Raw genomic sequence first — 18,953 nt, forward strand, 5'->3', positions numbered from 1 at the left:
TTTATTTATTTATTTATTTATTTATTTATTTATTTATTGTCACGCCCAGCTCAAAGGCGATGACAAAAATGGGAGACAGACAAGCGGATTTATATAAACAATTTATTTTATGAAAAATTATGCTCTGGGAGATCACCACAGCCAGCCAGAGAGAAGTGTGGGCCAATGCTGCTCATTCCGGCCTGGTCCGGAGGGCAATCAAGCAGACCAGTTACTGGCTAGATATCAGTATTTATCAGCTGCCGGTGTGTTCAATTAACAGCCCATCTACTTGCTTCCTGAAAAGAAAAAAGAAAAAGACGTAGTGGACTAGAGACACCGACTGAACAGGAGGGGATCATCACATTCCCCCCCATAAAAATGGAGTCCCTACAGGAACTCCAAAAAGACACAGCAATTTAAGTGAACAACTAGGTGACATTTACAATACTAACAGACTTTGCAGTCTTACCAAATTCACCAATTCAATCCCCACCTCAACAGTTCAGCCACCCTAGCCACTGGAGAAGCCTATAAGAAACTTGGAGAGAAGGGGAATGAAAATTAAATACATTAGATCTAAACACATGGTGCCCTTGATAAAGCATCTGCTACAATAATATCCAAGCCCCTAATATGGCGTATATTCAGGCAATAGGGCTGTAAAAACAACATCCATCGCATCAATCTGCGATTTGGACACTGCAATGAATGCAAAAATGTTAGGGGGTTGTGATCAGTATGGACCACCAGAGGAACACTGCCAGAATCCAGATATATTTCAAAATGCTGCAAAGCCCAAATTAGTGCCAATGTCTCTTTTTCAATGACAGAATAGTTCACCTGGAAATGGGTGAATTTTTTAGAGTAGAAACTCACAAGTCGATCAACCCCATCATCATCTTGCTGAAATAAGACAGCACCTGCACTACATCACTTGCATCCACATGCAGGTCAAAAGGATGATTCAGTTGTGGAGCTGCAAGAACAGGGGAGGAACAGAGGACAGATTTGACATCATGAAAAGCTTTCTGACAAGAAGCTGACCAGGTGTACTTCACTTTATCCTTCAGTAAATCTGTCAATGGGGAAACCACAGTAAAAAAGTTCTTACAAAAACTGCGGTAGTACCCAACAAGGCCCAGGAACTGCTGGAGTTATTTTTTTGTTGTTGGTACGGGATACTGCAAAATTGCAGTTACTTTGGCTTCCACTGGATGCACCATCCCTTGCCCCACCACCTTACCCAGATAGGTAACAGTGGCCTTAGCAAACTCACACTTGGACAAGTTAATGGTCAGGTGTGCTTCAGCCAGTCGTTCAAACAACTTACATATATGAGCCAGATGTTCCTTCCACGTATCACTAAAGACCACCACATCATCCAAATATACGGCACACCCTTCCAACCCAGACACCACCATGTTCATGAGACGCTGAAAGGTTGCCGGTGCATTTCGCAATCCGAAACTCATTACAGAGTAGGAGAACAGACCAAAGGGAGTTATAAAGGCAGAAATCTCTAGCTCTCTCAGACAATGGCACTTGCCAGTAACCCTTCAATAAGTCAAATTTGCTGACAAACTGAGCTGAACCCACCTGATCAACAGTGTTCCATGCGTGGCATAGGATAAGCATCAGATTTTGTAACCATGTTCACTTTCCGGTAATCAAACACCGCCCAGGAGCAAACAGACAACACTCTGGAGAAGATAAACGCCACCCTGGAGCAGATAAACGACACCCTGGAACAGAAAAACACCACCCTGGAGCAGAAAAAGACCACTCTGGGGCATAAAAACAGGTTGATGCTTAGAAACATCAACCTGGAGCAGAGTATCACCGAAGTGGAGCAGAAATACAAGGTCCCGGAGAAGGAAAAGATCGCCCTGGAGCAGAGAAACACCGCCCTGAAGCAGACAAACATCGCCCAGGAGCAGATAGGCAATGCTCTGGGGAAGGTAAACGCCAACCTGGTCCAGACAAACGACGCTCTGGAGCAGAAACTCACTGAAGTGGAGCAGAAATACATGGCCCTGGAGCAGAGAAACGCTACCCTGGGGCAGAGAAACGCCGTCCTGGAGAAGAGATACGCTGCCCTGAAGCAGAGAAATGCCGTCCTGGAGCAGAGAAATGCCCCCCTGGAGCAGAGAAACACCGTCCTGGAGCAGATAGACGCTGCCCTGAAGAAGGAAAAGACCGAACTGGAGCAGAATTACACCAAACTGGAGGAGGATTACGAAGATCTGCTGGAGAAAACCAATGAGCTGCTAGAGAAACACAACATCCTCAGACAGAAAAACAACATCTTGGAGGAGGAAAACGATGCCCTGAAGGTCAATCGCATCGTTCTCCAGCAGGGAAGCCTCACCTTGCAGCAGCAAAACACTGCCTTGGAGCAGCAAAACACTGCATTGGAGCATATAATGACTGAACTGCAGCTTGAAATGGAACAACTGAACAATAGGCTGAGGGACATAGAGGAGCAGCAGAACCAGCAGCCATCTGAAGAAGAAACCCACGAAGACATCCAGTCGGTTACAGACCAGCCACAGGAGCAGCCATCTGTATTCAGACGAGTGGTCAGGGGCTTCACTAATAAACTTGTGAAAATGTATAAAACAGGCACACTGAGGTATTGGGTTAAACTTTAGTACTTCTAAATAAAGAAGTGTCATGAGAGCCCAAGCTTCATGCTTGATTGCCGGTGGCAGAAAAGCTTGAGGCCCGCAGGACTGCGGTGCTATGGGAACTTCACTCCATCGAACTCAGGTCATTGTGATGATTGAATGAATTATGTTTATGTCCACTAGGTGGAGAGCATGCATTTATGTGAATGCATAATTGTAAAGCATAGAACACAGAAGAAGACAGTTAAATTTTTTGATATTGAAAAAGCATATGACATGCTTTGGAAGGAGGGCTTACTAATTAAGATGGATAAAATGGGAATAAAAGGGAAAATGTTTAATTGGATTAAGGATTTTTTAAAAGAATAGAACGATAGAAGTAAGAGTTGGGGTAAATTGTTCAAATATTTATGCTATACAAAATGGAACTTCAGAAGGTAGTGTATGTAGTCCGTAGCTTTTTAATATAATTATTAATGATATTAGTAAAGCATTATATGCAGATGATGGGGCATTATGGGTGAGAGGAGGCAATATTAGTATTTTAAAAAATAGAATGCAATCAGCAATTAATAAGGTTGAAACAGGGTCACATGAATGGGGGTTTCATTTGTCTGTTGAGAAGACACAAGTAATATGTTTTTCAAAGAAAAGGGTTAATCGTCCATTAGATCTTAGGTTATATGGGCAAAATTTAAAGCAGGTAAATATTGTAAGGTATCTAGGTGTAAGGTTTGATGAAAAGCTTTCATTTAAGATGCATATACAGAAGATTATTGATAAATGTAAAAAAGGTATTAATATATTGAGATGGGGCTGCACAGTGGCGCAGTTGGTAGAGCTGTTGCCTTGCAGCAAGAAGGTTCTGGGTTCGATTCCCGGCCCCGGTCTTTCTGCATGGAGTTTGAATGTTCTCTCTGTGCATGCGTGGGTTTTCTCCGGGTACTCCGGTTTCCTCCCACAGTCCAAAAACATGACCGCCCAGGTTGAGAACCGCTAATTTAGGGCCTTCATATTCTCTTTACTGAATTTGTTTATATTATGCCTCAGATTGTTTTTTTTTTTGTGTTTTGGGAGCTTGTGTGATGTGAGGGGTTAGCTACATTTGCAGGTGCAGGTCAAGTACAAGTTCAATTCATATATCAATCCAGTTTATTTGATGTGTGTGTGCATGTGCGTGTGTGTGCTGTGTCCTGCCTTTTTCGTCCCTATCTGTCCACTGTTTACAGCCCTCTCTGTCTAAATTGTCCCTAGTTGTGAGTGTGTGTGTGCATGGTTGTGTGTCCTGTGGGTCTCTGTGTTGCTCTGCGATAGACTGGCGACCTGTCCAGGGTGACCCTGCCTCTCGCCCGAAACGTCAGCTGGAGATCGGCACCAGCAACCCTCCTGACCCCACTAAGGGGACAAGGGTGTAAAGAAAATGGATGGATGGATGTATTGAGATGTTTGTCAGGCAATGATTGGGGGCATCAAGTACATCTTTAAAGAGAATGAATTAGGTTTTAATTCGCTCTGAATTGGACTATGGAAGTATTGTTTACAAGTCAGCTGCAAATTCATTGTTAGTCGATTTAGATAGAATACAAACTAAAGCGCTCAGAATATGTTGTGGGGCTTTTAGAACATCTCCAATTCCTGCTCTTCAGGTTATTACTGGAGAAATGCCACTGGACTTAAGGCGGATGAAAATGTCAGCAAATTATTGGTTAAATTTACAAGGGCATGAGGAAAGTCACATTACTCAACAGGTATTTAGACAATGTTGGGAGTATGGTCATAACATAAGGAGTTTTGGATGGGATGAAAATATTCATGCACATCATTTGGGGATAAATTATATAGCATGCTGTAAAACTGGAAGTAAATCTAAAATTGCTCCATGGATATTTGAAATGCCAATAGTAAATTTAGAAACCAAAAAAATAGAACAGTCTTGTGGAGGTTTGTATCAAATTATTCAGCAGTATTTAGAAATAATGTATGAAAGTATGACACAAATGTATACAGATGCATCTAAAGAGGAAAATGGTAAAACAGGAGTAGCAGTATATATTCCTAAACAAAAAGTTTTTATACAAAGAAGAACAACAGATAATTTATCAATTTTTTCAGCAGAAATGTTGGCAATTATTTTGGCATTGCAATGGGTGGTGGAGGTAAAGCCCAGAAAGGTATCTGTTCAGATTCAATGTCTTGCCTAACTAGTATTATCAGTGGAAAATCTGAAAGCCGTCAAGATCTTTTAGATCAGTGTTTCTCAACCTTTTTTGGCCCAGCCATACCAGTTTATTCCTCTGTATTTACTTTAGTTTCTTAGTTTATTCTTGCATTTTGTTCTTCATTCATTTCCATTTAGTTTCATTTGATTAGTATTATCCTCTCTTGGTTTATTGCTATGTCCACTTTAGTTTTTTCCTGTTGCTAGATTTATTTTATCTTTTATTGACGCTCATCATCAGTAATCTCATCACCTGCTGCGCCGCCTAATCGTCATGTGTTTCACATGATGTGTTGATTTTTTCACTGTTCAGCGTCGGATTCTCTGTTTTTATACCATAATTCACATCTAGTTTGTCGCTCCGTTTTATGTCCCGCTTCTCCTGTTTCAGAGTTTTGCGCAATATCTGCGTCTTTTTTTTAAGCCCCTAAGGTGCAGGGCGGTCGGGAAGAGTATCGATAGGGAAAAGGCAGACTGATATAAACCTTTTAAAACAACGGAAACAATTTCTGCATTCTGATTATTGAAATTTAAAAGTGCTGTGTTGTTCTATCACCCCCGTTTCATACCGGACCATTTACAGCACCGGTGTTAACACTATAAAATGACGGTTTCACCCATGGAGGGATTTCTTGATTTCTTTATTTAAATGGGTTCATTTTTCAGAGGGATACACAGCAAGGGTATTGTGATTTTAGCTAACAGTAGCAGGAGAAGGGAGCTGCGCCAAGAAGCTAACAGAAGCTAACAAACACTGAATAGAAGAAGAGCTGCCATCGACACAAGCATGGTTTATTGTTGCACAATACAGTTTTACCAAGTTGCTCAAAGTCTAAACTGGCATTGTTGTGCATTTAAGGTGTAAAGTTTACCTTCGGCCAAACGCCCCCCAAAGGCATCCCAGCGCCCCCCTTTTGTAAAAATGTCCGCCAGCGCCCCCTGCCGTCCTCTGAACGCCCCCTGTGGGGCGGTACCATCCACGTTGAGAACCGCTAGTATAAGCAAACTGTCAGGACAGTGGGTTTTTGGGTTTGTTTTGCTTTATTTTGTTCATTAAAATAACATCCACATAAAGTACGTCTACTGCCTGCTGTGTTTGTGTCTGCTGTGTTTGTGTCCACCGCCACACCACATCATGTCAAACCAGATGAAAGAGCCCATCTTTAAACATTTAATGTGTAATTAAATAATAAAGTAATGCCTTGTCACAAGACAAGGCATTTATTTACAGGAGTGTTTGGTTCAGAAATTGACGGTCCCCTATGTGAACCTTAGAGCGCTTGAGGAGGGAGCGGTAGAGAACAGCTGGCTGAAATTAGCGTTCATAAATCGAATCAACCTTGAGCTAATAGCCCCATATTCCACGGATTGCAAATATCCAATATCCAACTTGAAAACAACTTTGCTGCGGTCGGTAACACAAAGAAAACACAGGTGTTCTGACTAGTTTGTTTTGGTCTGTGGCCAACAAAGATGGCGCCGAGCAACTGCGCGTGATGTAGGTTCCAAAGCTCTATTGCAAATGTCCTTTTATCCATACTGTATTCCTGCAGGGTATCTGATTACTGGTAAGGCATAGCTGTTTATCGCACGAATCTTGTTCTTGCCATTGAGCTGGCTTCTCAAGACTTGCCTTATTTGTTGGAGGTATTTGGCTGTGGCTCCTTTCTTTGTGACCTCATCAAGGTTGCTATTTGATTGTGGTATTCCCAGGTACTTGTAACTGTCCTCTATGTCTGCTATTGTTCCTTCTGGGAGTAAGACCCCTTCTTTGAGGATGACCTTCCTCTCTCTTTGTAACCATCCAACCACACTTCTCTGGATCAGTGAGTTGATATCTCGCTCGCTCTTGGCATACAGCTTGATGTCATCCATGTAGAGGAGGGTTAGGGTTACATGAATAGTGACCCCATTCTTGAGTTGGTATCTGTAGCCAGTCTTGTTGATGATTTGGCTGAGGGTGTTCAAATGCAGAACAGCAGTGGACACTTGTGCAAGTGGGTCAACCTTGCACAAGTGTCCATCAAATGTGGCATACCTTGATCAAAAACTCTGGAAAGAATCATAATTCTTTCCACGGGATGCTCTGTCCCCACTGCTGTTCTGCATAGGTCTGAACCCCCTCAGCCAAATCATCAACAAGAGCTGTTGGGTAAAACTAATCATTGTTTTATCATTTTATTTGAGTGTTTTATCTAAATGTGTTAAGTTACCTAACTGGTTCTGACCAGTTATTCTTTAAGGTTCTTTCTTTATCTATGGTGTAATTTCCCACTCAAGGGGTCCATCTGTTCTGTTATCTCAGCACTGTTCCACTGAAGGAGGACATAATAAAAGCCAATTTTCAAGCAGAGTTGAGCAGAGCTCACCAATCTTTGATCCCGGTGGGTTAGAGGTTGTGGATCTGTCCCTTTGCAAAGGAATGCATAAAAACCTCATTGGTTTTGTGTCTGGTTCTTTAAGGGTCTTGAGCTAATTTTAAAAACCCCAACAAGAGCCATCCTGTCCTTCCAAACAGACTCATATGGGATCCTCCTGGTCAGAGCCGTCACACACTCCTCGACACACAGCTAGTGCTGCATGGGGTGAGCCACTGGAAAATAGCAAAAAAAGACTTCACGGAGATGTGGCTCACTGTAGCCACCATCAAAGTCACCATATGGACCTCCAGAAACTTGCTGGTAAGCAGGCGTAGGCAGATGCCCCCGTGGCTGTGATCCGAATGGCAGCAGCAAGAAGAAAAACATACAGAGCTACAGGTGACGCGCCAAGGACACAGCCACAAAGAAGAATCACCTGCGCCTCTTTGGACGAAGGTGTCCCAGCAACGACAGCCTGGCTCTCCAGGTCAGGCAGGCGGGAAAGAGCAAACGGGGTCTGATCCCCCTCTGAGCATCATCGCTGTTTGGAAGAATGGGACAGCTCCGAACTTCAACAAGACTGGCTACGGATACCGACTCAAGAATGGGGCCACCATATGTCACCTCCTCTACATGGATGGCATTGACTTACTGATCCGCACCACCAGGATCTACAGCACTGACAATGGGATGTCATTTGGACTAGAGAAGTGTGGCAGATGGTTACAAAGAGAGGGAAGGACATAAAAACAGAAGGAGTCTCACTCCCACAAGGAGCAATAGTAGACATAGAGGACAGTTGCAAGTACCTGGGAATACCACAAGCAAATGGCAACCTTGATGAGGTCACAAGGAAAGGAGCCCCATTCTTGAATAAGGCAATTCCACAACGAATTGCCTTATTCGTTGTGGAAAGGAACCACAACGAATAAGGCAAGTCCTGAGAAGCCAGCTCTAAGGCAAGAACAAGATCCGTGCAACAAATAGCTACGCCTTACCAGTAATCTGGTACCCTGCAGGAATAATTAGCTGGCCAAAGGAGGAGATGAACACCATGGATATAAAGACACTCGGAAACTACTAACCATGCATGGTTAGTAGTCCCACCCCAAATCCAACACCCTGACTAAACACGACCCGCAAGGAAGGTAAATAAGGCAGGTGATTCATTGAGTTTTGGTTTTCTAAACTGAAGGAACCAAACCTTTAAAGAATCCTAAAGACCTTTATCTGAAATAAAGGCCCCTCTTAGAGGATTAAGAGGCAGAGTGACCACAAAGTTGATTTGTTGGATTCTGTAAAAACGTTTGTAGTCTAAAGAGGATAGGCCACCCAATTCAAGAAGAATGGATCTAAGTGGTTCCAGCACACAATCTCCTCCTCAGGGTGAATTGTTTGGAATAAATGCTGAACATAAATCTTTTGATAAATTACAGGCCTTAATATGTTTAATTTTTCTTTTGTGTGTTTGAATAAATAAAATAATTTATTTCTTAAAAGGATCAATCAATTAATTAATTTTATTTATAAGGGACCCTTTCATACTAAAAGCATCTCTAAGAGCTGGATGAACAATCAGCCCTCAAGTTTCTCTGACAAACTGATCCACAAACAGGAGCCATAATACTGGATAGATAATAAATGACTAAAACTATATGATCACATAAAAGGTTAAAATAAGATTCATAAATATAAATGTATATGTATAGAAAACTACAAGGAAAATGACAAAACAAACACTAATCAATTTCTATTTGCCTTTTCTCTTTCCCTCTGTCTGAGCCTCGCGCGGTACCTCTAACCTCAACTCCTCAAACCTGTCCTCCCATGGACCAGATGATGTCCCTTCTACAAAACCAGCCGATGAAAATGATCGAGAAGAACTGGAGGATCAAGAAGACTGAAAAGACCTCCATCACCTCCAGGGGACAACTGTCAGTCTCCTGTTGGGCATTTGGACTGAAAACTGTGTGAGACTGAGCTTTAACAACCTCCGCTGGTCTGCTGTCCAGTATCAGCGTAGAGGAAGAAAAGCTAAACATGCTTCGGAGCTGTGAGAGAAGACGACTCTGAACTGTTGACGCTTGTTTCATCTGTGAACAACATGGACATTTCCTGAGGGACAATCTGGACAACTCAAAGATCCAACGCCAAAACCAGTTGGACTGACAGGAAGCTGGAGGAAAGAGATGGGGGAGGATTTCGCTGCAGCAATGCCGAGACCGAGTGGGGGAGAGGGGCGAGAAGGAAGGAACAACCTGAATCCACATCAACCACTGTGAAGGACGACCTGTCTGTAATGTCCATCTAAATCACGACTTTAAATCTGAAACAACAGAGCAACAGAGTGAGCAGCAAAACTTCACTCTACCAAGTATCAAATATTTCAACTTTTGACACCAAAGAGGACAATGTCCAGAGCAACAGCTAGTTTAGATGTTTCTGAAAGACTCTCCACTCTAAGAACTATTGCTGGTCCACTGGCGAGTGACCGAAGAGGAGAGTGAAGATTTACACTTTTCTGACAGGATTTAACAAATCCTTCTGAGCAGGCAGATGATCAGTATTCCTTTTCCTGTATTTTAAGAATATGTAATGTCTTAAAATGTATGGGATAATTTTTCGCTTGTCACCATAAAAATTGTAGAAATGTCCTTTTATATAAGACTTATGTCTTAAAGCACAGGTGTCAAACTCCAGTCCTGGAGGGCCGCTGCCCTGCAACTTTTAGATCTGCCTCTGCTGCACCACACCTGAATAGAATAATTAGCAAGGCTCTGGAAAACGTATCTACACAAGAAGGAGGTAATTAAGCCATTTCATTCCGGTGTTTTGTACCTGTGGCACATATAAAAACTGCAGGACAGCGGCCCTTGAGGACTGGAGTTTGACACCCCTGTCTTAAAGCCTGGCAGAACTTTCCATCCAGAACTGCTTCATGATTGATTGTCCTCTGAGTTTTGCACAATTCATAAATAAACCTGATTGAGTGATTTTACCTGAACAGTGCTTGGTAATAGTTTTTTTTCCACAACAATGGACAAAAATATTAAAGGATCTCAAGTAAAAGGCGTGGCAATTTTAGCTAATGTTGGACCTATGAGCCCATGCTAATATTAGCATATTAGCCTGCAAAGACTTATGTGTCATCTTTTTAAAGAAAAATTAACCTGTAACCATATATGCGAGTAGTAAAGGCATACATGACACATGAAAATATACTCAAGACAAATAACTCACCTTTAAAGAAGCTCTGCTTCTTCCAATGTGCAAATCCACAAATGCTCTGGAAGCTTCCCTCACTTTCCTGCGCAGGCGCACTGCTGAGCTGAAGCATTCACTCCAGTAACAAAAATAGTCAAATCCAGTTTACTCAAAATAACGTAGTCTTGTACTTTTCTCAGGCCAAACATGTACATTACTCACATTACTTGAGTTGAATAAACAATTTAGTGAGACTTGAGTACAGCATACAAACCTAATTTACGTAAGAATAGGTATTGTCTTTTAGAGTGTTCTAGGCACAGCCAAGATACAGCGCAGAGCCCTCAAGGTCGCAGGCCTCTGGTAGAAAACCGAGTTCAGAGGAAGAGAGAGAGCATTAAAAGATTTTACGATGATGGTTCTGGAGGACCCAAAAGAAATGCAGAAGTAGAGCAAGTAAAAAAAAAATTAAACAATACAAAAATAAATGTACAAAAACCAATCCCAAATCCCAAAAATGTAAACTGACAATAATGAAACCAATTAAATCTAAAAATAAATCAGAAGCAGTATCAAGCAGCATAGAGCAGAACAGGCGGATGAACTAGTAATGAACAATGGAAACCGGTGACTTTATACTCTTATATTGAGGGGCTTATAGAATGACATTGAATGCAGATGTGTTAATCAGGGGGATTAGGAGAGCAAACTTGCAGACTATGGGAAAGGCGTGGAACAGAAGTTTTCATGCACCGTTTCGTGTACCAAATGTAAATGCTTGTTTATGTAACTTCAGACATCTGATCGCTGGGTATGTGTGGCATGGAATCAGCAGCCAAACTGAGCCATCTGGTCCTACAGACTGGAACTGACCAGTCAGCAGTTAGCAGGCAGTTCTCGACCTCCCAGCCCCGCTCCCCCCTTCTGCACACTCATATCCACCCACGCACTGACAGACAGGCCTCGGCTCTGTGCGGTCTCCGTGGAGCCCTGATGGCCTTTGTGAGGCTGCCATGCTGGAGGCGACAGGCCTAACGTTCTGTTCCACCCTGACATGCTGGCTTCATTATTTCTCCGTTCAGGGGAGGATTTGGCGTTATCTGTCCTCCTGTGCATAGAAAAAAAATGAGCACTATTCCAGTTAGACAACAATGGCATTAAGCATTTTTTTTTTCTTTTTTCTAAAAATTCTCTAAAATTAATAAGGAGTCATGTATACAGCTCTATGTCGCCATGACATCCAGTTTAAGGCTGGATGAGGACGATAGTCTTTTCTGTTTAGAGCTTGTTATTGTTGACCTACTTGATGTGAGTTTTTTTTTATACTTTTAAAAAAGTTAAAATTCACTTAATTTACATACAGTTGTTGCATCAAAAGTCACAAAAAATGTTTCTCATAATTTAGATGTTTGGAGCTAGCTTTTAATAAACCCCAACAAACTGAATAAGGTGAGATTATAAACAACTATCCTTTCTTTATTTCTTACATATTTCAACCAAGTAGAGTTAATGTTGCACATCATCACACCATTCAACACACCAATATTTAGGGCATTAGAATATAATGAAGAATGTTGTTTAGTAGACAAAAACGGTTTTTCTGCAACGTTTGAATGGTTAAAATGGATTAACCGATGCATATAAACAACGTACTCTAACATTAACAACACAAATGCATGGAGTTTTGCACTTAGTGCTCAAATGGTAAAGTTAAACAGGAACAAAAGTTGTATTTGCTGCTCTATCCGTAAAGCAATTTCATTTTGTTTCCTATTTTTACACCTTCTGTGTCCAATGTTTTGTTTTGTTTTTTCCCCATTACTTTTTGTAGTTTATTAGACCATAAATAACCTTCTAAAAACTCTTTCATTTATTTCTTTGCTGACCTAGTTTCATTTAATTATTTGCTCTGCAGTGGCTGACCCAAGCTTTCAACCTCCTCCCTTGGTTACACAACGCTATGTAAACCTCTCTTACAGCATAAGTTGTCATAATGTCAAATCTCCCAACATTGGAAATCAACGAAGAACTATTAGTAGTCAAAACCTCTAGATCAACAGTGGAGGGGAGCACAAAGCGGATTTTGATACATTTATAATATACAATTCACTCCTTAATCAATTGTGCAGCTTTTCAGAGTTAACACCTCGCTTTCATGCAAACTGCAGCTGCTTATCTAGCTTTTATTTATGGTGACAGTTTGAGATGTAGAGACCATATCTTCTGGGGTTGGTGTGAAGAGCTTCAAACACCAACACCAGAAAGATAACGGGGCAAGGAAATGTTTCGAGGATGCAGGAACTAATTATTCAGGCATGAAACACAGCTGCCTGGGGATCTGAAACGCATTGCTTAAGATGCCAAGTGTGAAATCCTTCTCCCATTAAAATGTCTCATGCTTCTTCAAGAATATTGCAATCGGTGAACCTCTTCTGCATCTGTCGTCAATCCAGCACAAATGCAAAACCCTTTCAAAGGGGTTATGACTTTACATTAATTTAAAATTGATTTGTAAGTACAAATTGTTTGAAAAAAAAATCAAACAAAAAAACATTTTTACAATCAGAAAAAACAGCTTTTATCCAGACGTTCATCCATTTTCCGTACTTGCCTAATCTTTAGAGTTTTGTGGCAGGATCAGTGGTCTCTAAAGGAGAAGCAAGCCTTGGGCATGTCACTAGACAGTTACAGTAAATGATCATTTTCAAACAAATGCTGTATTTGATCATCTATAATATGGTTTCCAACACTACAATAGCACAAATAGCATACTTAATAAGCATCTCAATGGCTTATATGTAAGAAGTATCACTCACATCCACCTATATCTGCCTTTAAACCCAGTTCACCTTGATATATACAGCAATACTGGCCATTTTTTGTTGTTTTTTTCAGATCCAGTTATTAATTGGTTGATCATTTATAATTCATATTTTCTTCCTTGTAGTTCTATGTCATTTTGATACTGCCAAAGCAAACACAATAAGATGCATGATTCATGTTTGTCCATATGCATACCTTGCATGTGTTTCTTCACATTTTTGCTCTTTCAGCTGTTAAAAAGTTTTTGTGTGAGAGTTTTGTTTTGTAGTATAACATTGTGTTACTCATGAAAAGTTATATATATATATATATGAATATATAAACGGATTTTGACACATTTATTTTCAGACTGCTGGGTACATTGCACCTTGAAGAGACTGACATCTAGATGAAAACATTTGGGCTACTGTAGCTAAGTAACTCTCTCCGCCCATACTCCTCTCTCTCCCACTGTCTCCTTGCACACTTGGGGTTTTATTGGCTGAGTTTGCTTAACCTGCCTGAACTGCGGTATTTTCTCAGGACTTAGCTTCATCTGGGGGGGGCTTATCTACAGCGAAATCCAGGCTGAAGCGCTGTGGAAAATTCCCCAAACCAAAACGTGACAGAGTTTTTAGAAATGGGAGCATGGTGAGAGAAGCAGTGGGCACTGCTAGTTCAACACATCACTGACGCAGAGTCCAGGAGAAAAGAAAGGGCCCCGAGAAAGCACTCGTGACGTCACGGCCGTGAAGTTTTAATACATCTTATTGTCCTCTAAAGGCCTCGGAGGTTTGTTTGAGAACATTAGAGATCAAAAAGAACTATGAAGAACTAAAACCACAACAAACGGGTCAGAGAGAAAGCTGTGGAGAAGTTTAACTAATGGTTTGCTTATGAAGCAAGATCGCGAGCTTTTAAAGAACTCGCAAAAGTCTTTTATAATCCATCATCCAAAAATGGAATGAGTAAGCAAACCAAACAAAACATGACCATGTTGTCCTAGTACTAACAGACAACTATGGATCACGAATCTGACTTTTGTGGAAGAGTGTCACAAAGAAAGCTATTGACCATTCGCAGTTTGTTGCAAGCTGTGTGAGAAATACATCAAGCATAAAAAAATTTTTTCTGATGAGATCAAAATTTACATGTTTGGTGTTAATGCAGCAAGCAACATGCAGCGAAAAGGCAACATTACCCTTTGAACATTCCAACCTCACTTTAAAAAAATAGTCATGGCTGCTTCATGCTGTGGGATATTTATTTATTTTTTTATCACTTAGAGCAGGGACGTTGGTCAGACTTGACAGGAAAAAGGGTTGATCCGATCACATGGGATCCCCTTTACTTACTTAACGGAACCTTTCTATCTATTTGGCTTTTCACAGTATTTTAGATAAACATTAACAAGCAAACCCAATGATTAAAACACTTTATTGACTTGCTGCTCTGAATTTTGCTCTACAAAGCCCCAAAAAACAGCAGTGACTTTGCAGAAAAAGGGGCCTTTCACATCCCCGCATGAATACAGCTTGTTTACATTGACTACTGGTCCAAATTTTCCTGTTTACCCACGGATATAAAGCGGAAAGATGCGCTATCGTTACTCTTCAGAGAGCGTGCTAATTAAGGGTACGTTTACACGCTCGGTTGGGCTGAAATCACGGCCTCGAAGTCACGTACAGCCGGGCGAGACCTCCTTCAGCGAGGCTTTTCCGTCTCACTTAAAAGGTCCGCGAGAGGGGAGATGTGAGATAAAACCAGAAAAGTCACAGAAATGGAGGAAACCAAAACAACACCGAGGGAATGTGGCCCTGTTCTGTACAGAAAGTGGGTCGGCACACAATAAAACACGTAGCTGACAAAGCTTCTCGGGTTGTATCGATTTTATAACATGCTGTGTTCTAAGAAGGCATATCACTGTGCGTGCGTGTGCAATCAAGCGGCGTGACACAGTACAATACCCATTCCCTAGCCAAAACACAGAGGGTGGGACGCACTCTGGGCTCCGTGGTGAACCTTGCAAAGAGCTCACCAGTGGACGTGATTTTACACACTAGCTTATCAGACGGGGCACTTCCCCTCGGGTGCCCTTTTTTCCTGAAGCAGGCACGTCTGATCTCTAGTGAGGCACAGTACAGTATGTCCCAGTCTGCTTGCAGAAGCAGCCACTGTCCGTCTCAGATGACATGATAGGATCAGATTTATAAAGAACTTACACGATAAAATAACAGGTGCTACAAAAGGGGAGTGCTTATAAAGGATGATGCTGCAAAACAGTCCATGCAGTTGCAGTATTCTTGCGATTTTAAATCTATGCTTTTTATTAAAAACTGCTTCCTTAGTGGATTTCAGAGGCTTACACAGACTTACTGAGAAGCCCTAGGTTAGTGTTTTATTGCATCAAATGCTGTTTTCTGTTAAAGTTTTAATCCAGAAGGTCTACTCTCACCCAATACTTTTTTACATTTAATCTGGAATGTCTTGCAGAAGTATTCAAACCCATGGAACTAATCTAACACTCTGTCACATTGCAATCACAAACGTCAATATTTGCCTTTTTTTTTTTTTTACTTTTAATTCACCAGGAAATCCCACTCAGCCTCTTCTACAAGGGAAACCTGGTCAAGGAATCTGCCAAGTATCAAGTAAATTCAGGGACATTCCTTCTTTGCTACCTGTTTTATAATAATCTTGAATAATTACTTATCGTATATTTTTTTTTAGTCTCCAGAAAATATACTCAAAGCCATAGGAACACTGAAGAACGACCTCTTGCATTTTTTTTCCCAATTGGTAATGTTTAGCAGTGACGTATGTATTGCATACACATTATGAAGCTTCCCGGAAATTCTGTGCGCTGCAAACATCCCAAATGCTGAGTGACACGTGCCGAGCCCAACAAGGCCGCTGTTAATGTTAATTCAATATTTGGAAGAAGGGCCCACATGGACTCAACGACTTTGTTCACCTTCCACCACTATACAATTCTAAAACAAAGTGCAAAAACTCACAACCTCTCCTTCTGGTCCCTGATTGGCCCGGTAAAATTTCAACCACAGAAATAAGAAAAACATTTTCAAAACCACATATCATGCCATTTCATATTTACTGTATGACATTTAGTTGGTTTGTCATTTAAAGTCCTACTAAAATATACTAAATTTTAGAGTTATGACAAAATGTGAACATGTTCAAGGCGTATGAATACTAATACTAAAAAAATCCCTTATATTACACATATAACTCAAACACAAGATAATGCAACTTTAGAGCAACCTTTTATATACACTTACCCTGCAGAGTGAAAAAATATAACTGTTAGAGTTGACTTGCTGAGTTAGAGTCTGACACTAACCGGTCCTGGCTGTTGTTTTTACACTGAAACCGAGGTCACGTCAGATGATATATTACCTCTACAAACAGGAACCTGCTGAGGAAAAGTAGGCAGGAGGGAAGATTTTATTACAAGAAGATTTACAGATTCCATTTAAAGTCAGAGTAGCATGAACCGGTCATGTTTAATTGGATTTTTGGAGTTGATAAGCAACTAGAGGGCCTCATTTCCAGCAGCAAACAGAAACTACCGAATGTCGTAGTTTAGTTTATGTTTTCTTAGCTCTTAAAGAATGAGCTGCACTTAGAACTAAAAGTTCTGAAACGTTGTTGTTGTTGTTGTTGTTTTTTCTCCAAACAATGGCCTAAATCTTACTTACTTACTGGTTTTGGAGCGCTTAGCATCACCTTAGTTCACTTATGATTTGGGCTGGCTCTGCAGGCCAGATGTATAACATTTAAAACTATGCTGAATATATAATTTAGCAGGAAACTTTCACCACTATACTTGATTCATCTCTGACAAACCGCAGTTTTTTTTTTTTTTTTTTGTAGATAGATTGTAAATTTCAGAAAGCCATTTATTAAGTTTATTTCTTATTAGCTGTTGTTCTACCCTTTGGTTCACCCTTCATGCGTCAGCATGTCTGACACGAGGATAAGTCAGTTTGAAACCGTTACTTGTAGGTACATACTGTAAAGTTTGGATGACGCACAAACCCCCACAGACTTTGGCCGTGTATGTCGTCACCTTTGAGAAACTTCCAAGTGGCTGCAACGGTGTGAGTCTTGTTTATTGTTGTCCCAAATTAAAATGTAACATTTCAGTTGGATTAAATAGAAGCTTTACACGTTGAGAATTGTGTTTTGGACACATTCTCTTTGTTTATTATATATCCTTACTGAACCTTTTGCTTGTTTCCATCGCCAGTTTCACACAGACCAGAAGGCTATGACGTTGTTTTTGTTTGTTTTTTTTATCCTCTTCATTGGGCGCTTAGATTTGATTGCTATAACTTCACATATTTCTGTATGTCCACTGCGAACTTTGCATAAACAAAATCAGCAATTTATGGGATCAAGCACTAGGCTTCACATATTTTAATCTGGGATTTTGCTATTTTTGTTGCTCTATAAAAAAGCTTTGAAATAATGAAATGAAACCACAACAGAATATCATGCCTTTCTCTGACGCAAACCTTTTTGTTAAATGTGTTGAACAGCAGCATATGAAAAGAGGTATAAAAAATAACAGCACTGACACTTTGTCGCTCATCTTCTCTGAGTGCTCTTCGGAGTTTTCGTTTTTGTTTCCTGCAAAGTGATGGAGCGTCAGTCTTTCACTTCTCTTAGATGCGCAGAAATGTGTCCTGAAACTCAGAATGTGAGAGTAAATTCTCTTTTCCCATTTGCATTTAACTGGTACACAGGCAGAAGTAAACAAGGAAGTTACGTCGAGCGAGAAAGCGGTTTCCAGCTACCAACAAAATAATCAATGTGAACTATGATCGCCATCATGTGGGGAAAACGTGGAACTACACCCTTTGGAGCCAACGACATTTTTAAATTTAACAGACAGTTGGTTTCTTTTGTTGATCTCTGTCGAAAACCAAGGATAATGCGCCCATTGTAGACAGAAATAAATTTTTAGCAACAAAAGATTTCCACAGAACTACTGAAAATCAGTAGATGATTGAATATTACAGCTCCTGTGTCTGGTCTTTCGTGAAATCCATTTCCTTTTTCTTAAGACGTGAATGTCAAATACTGTTCCTGATGTTGCTACAGGGTTAACATTTCATTTTGTCTTTGTGTTTTTACTTTCTTCATGTTTTAAGAGTTCACGGCACAATGCATCTCGGTCACTCAGGAGCAGAGACGCATAAACATGCACTAGATTATTCTACAATCAAGACTTATTGCTTCTATGATGATAAATGTAATTAAAAAGATTTTGTTGAGATTCTATTTTTGACACTTAAGAGAAACCTAATTCTAACTACCACGATATTTAAAGAATGATTTCAGCACGTGGGTCTGCTTTTGTGCATCAGAATGTAACAAAAAGCCAACAAAACATGTTAAGTTGCATCTGTTTCATAGCCCATTGTGAAAGGCATACTATTGTGCAAGTGTGTGCAAGGCAGCAGCGTGACTCAGCACAATACCCATTATCTAACCATAACACAAAGGGTGGAACACACACCGGCCTTTATGGTAAATCTTACACAGCTCACCACCTCGTGTAATTTTACACACTACGGATGTACCACACGCACACCCACGTGTGTGCCCTGTTTTTATGTATCTGGCACACTGGCCCAAGGAAGATCCAGTACAGCATGTTCCAATCTGTAAGCATAAAGTCTCATGTGACATTACAGGATCACATTTATCACCAAGCAATACAATGAGAAGGTT

General features: G+C 40.7%; 1 long non-coding RNA gene across 1 annotated transcript; it reads right to left on the reverse strand.

Annotated features, from left to right (window-relative positions):
• Nucleotides 1–85: 85 nt before the first annotated feature.
• Nucleotides 86–17,972, reverse strand: LOC145549670 (uncharacterized). Its single transcript, XR_014085509.1, has 2 exons — nt 10,428–17,972; nt 86–520 (listed from the first exon to the last, which is right to left on the reverse strand). It is a non-coding gene; the product is annotated as an uncharacterized LOC145549670 (long non-coding RNA).
• Between the last annotated feature and the right edge of the window lie 981 nt (nt 17,973–18,953).

This window comes from Poecilia reticulata, chromosome 21 (assembly GCF_904066995.2).
Source record: "Poecilia reticulata chromosome 21, P_reticulata-male-v2, whole genome shotgun sequence".
NCBI lineage: Eukaryota > Metazoa > Chordata > Actinopteri > Cyprinodontiformes > Poeciliidae > Poecilia > Poecilia reticulata.